The 2,500-nt window shown below is 38.4% G+C and overlaps 2 non-coding genes across 2 annotated transcripts; both read left to right on the forward strand.

Moving 5' to 3' along the window:
- The first annotated feature begins 1,077 nt into the window (after window positions 1-1,077).
- TRNAQ-UUG (transfer RNA glutamine (anticodon UUG)) lies at window positions 1,078-1,149 on the forward strand. The gene has a single exon. It is a non-coding gene; the product is annotated as a tRNA-Gln (tRNA).
- Window positions 1,150-2,057: 908 nt separating this feature from the next.
- On the forward strand, window positions 2,058-2,139 carry TRNAS-AGA (transfer RNA serine (anticodon AGA)). The gene has a single exon. It is a non-coding gene; the product is annotated as a tRNA-Ser (tRNA).
- Window positions 2,140-2,500: the final 361 nt, after the last annotated feature.

The raw sequence follows: 2,500 nt of genomic DNA on the forward strand, positions 1-2,500 counted from the left end.
TGGAAACTTGAGATGGTTAATAAATGCTCCAAAGCCTGATCAAATGAACATCAAGTCTTTTTTACTTGGAAATGATTATGTTCAGTCTTCTCAGTATTTTCGGATTATTTTTAAGGATGTTTTTGGAGCTGACTGACTCCAAATCCACATTATGAAGAGGGAAAAGCTTTAAACTGTGAATGGTTCCCATGGATGATGACTTTAAATCAGATTTTTGCATTTTACTGAGACCTTGTATTTTCTTTTCATTTTCTGAGATGTCTTCCAGAGGGTTGATCACTGAGCTTGATCATGTTGCTATTAGAAAACATGTGTGAAACTCATAACAGCTTGACGTCAGAGCAGTCGTGGCCTAGTGGTTAAGGCGATGGACTAGAAATCCAGTGGGGTCTCCCCGCACAGGTTCTAATCCTGCCGACTATGTCTATGTTTCAATAACATTTTGACCTTTTATCTTTGTTGTTCAATTTGCATGTTTACTAGTCTATTCCCCATGACAGTGATCTGTGATGGAGTGAGTTTCTAGGACCAAACTGACTTTATCTTTGACTGTTCTTTAGATAATCTATTCTGGAGCAACATTACATGTGCGACTTGCCTCTAATCAAAAGAAGCACCGTGGGTGCCATCAGGTATGAGGTTTTTCTCTTCATCTTGTCCAGCAGCCACAGACCGCTGTCCTGGCTAATGGACTGGGACATGCACTTTGATTTGCACAAACCTTAAATTATCTCTCAGATGAAGCCTTTTACCATGCAATGCTAATCTTTATCAACTACTGGATGAAGAGTTTTCTAACAGTATAAGTTTTGCAATTTATTTTTTTCACACTTTTTCCAAGTAACAGATACAGCAATCTTTTTACTAGCCACTTTTCATCAACATTTCAAACTGTCCTAGCTGTGATATCGTGGAAATGTTGGTAAATTTGTGGAATGAAAGGTTATAAGATATCAATTTACCATTGTGTATGATTGCAGATTTGCACTGCAGCTTTGGAGCCTGTTTTCGCCATCGTTCACGATTTCATATGCTTTATTCAGCACAACAAGCCGCAGCCATGACTGTGTAATGGTTGGTTCCATGGTGTAATGGTTAGCACTCTGGACTTTGAATCCTGTGATCTGAGTTCAAATCTCAGTGGAACCTGGGCACACATTTCGATTTTTACATCTGCACTCAGATCGACGATGCCCAATGTTTATGATGAAACAAGCAATTTAAAATCCACATAATAAAAGACAAAAAAAGAGTTCATGGAATACCATCGTCAAAGCTGTCAATCAAGTAGTATTAGCAAAAATTAAAATTGTCTATGTCACTCATTGTCTATGTCATACCAAGCAATCTCATACTCTGTGACTTGAGTCAATATTCACATAACACTCTTTCCAAGTGGGTGAATCTGACAAGGATTTGAAGCCAAAATGGCTTCAGGAAGTGTTTTTGATTTTTCTCTAAGCCATCTTTTCTTGTGTTTTCCAGAATTTCCTAAAGTGCCTTATAAACATTTTTGGTGGTGTTTTTCTAAAAAATTCTTTTCGGCGTCTTTTGAATGTGTTTTGTGGCTTTTTTTGTAGCACACAAAAGTCAATCAGGACCCTTTATAGGGTCTTTCGAACCTTACCGTTGACTTGTATTATAGGTATGGAGCTGTTCAAAGTGAAAAACAGCTGAAGATTGATATGGTAATTTCAGTTAACCGCTGGACATTTTTGGAAACTTGAGATGGTTAATAGACGCTCCAAAACCTGATCAAATGAACATCAAGTCTTTTTTACTTGGAAATGATTATGTTCAGTCTTCTCAGCATTTTTGGATTATTTTTAAGGATGTTTTTGGAGCTGACTGACTCCAAATCCACATTATGAAGAGGGAAAAGCTTCAAACTGTGAATGGTTCCCATTGATGATGACTTTAAATCAGATTTTTGCATTTTACTGAGACCTTGTATTTTCTTTTCATTTTCTGAAATGTCTTCCAGAGGGTTGATCACTGAGCTTGATCATGGTGCTATTAGAAAACATGTGTGAAACTCATAACAGCTTGACGTCCGAGTAGTCGTGGCCGAGTGGTTAAGGCGATGCACTAGAAATCCATTGGGGTCTCCCCGCGCAGGTTCAAATCCTGCCGACTACGTCTATGTTTCAATAACTTTTTGACCTTTTATCTTTGTTGTTCAATTTGCATGTTTACTAGTCTATTCCCAATGACAGTGATCTGTGATGGAGCGAGTTTCTAGGACCAAACTGACTTTATCTTTGACTGTTCTTTAGATAATCTATTCTGGAGCAACATTACATGTGCGACTTGCCGCTAATCAAAAGAAGCACCGTGGGTGCCATCAGGTAAGACGTTTTTCTCTTGATCTTGTCCAGCAGCCACAGACCGCTGTCCTGGCTAATGGACTGGGACATGCACTTTGATTTGCACAAACCTTAAATTATCTCTCTGATGAAGCCTTTTACCATGCAATGCTAATCTTTATCAACTACTGGAT

The sequence above is a fragment of the Dendrobates tinctorius genome, unplaced genomic scaffold, assembly GCF_039654945.1.
Source record: "Dendrobates tinctorius isolate UK_male_01 unplaced genomic scaffold, ASM3965494v1 ptg000048l, whole genome shotgun sequence".
NCBI classification, from domain to species: Eukaryota; Metazoa; Chordata; class Amphibia; order Anura; family Dendrobatidae; genus Dendrobates; species Dendrobates tinctorius.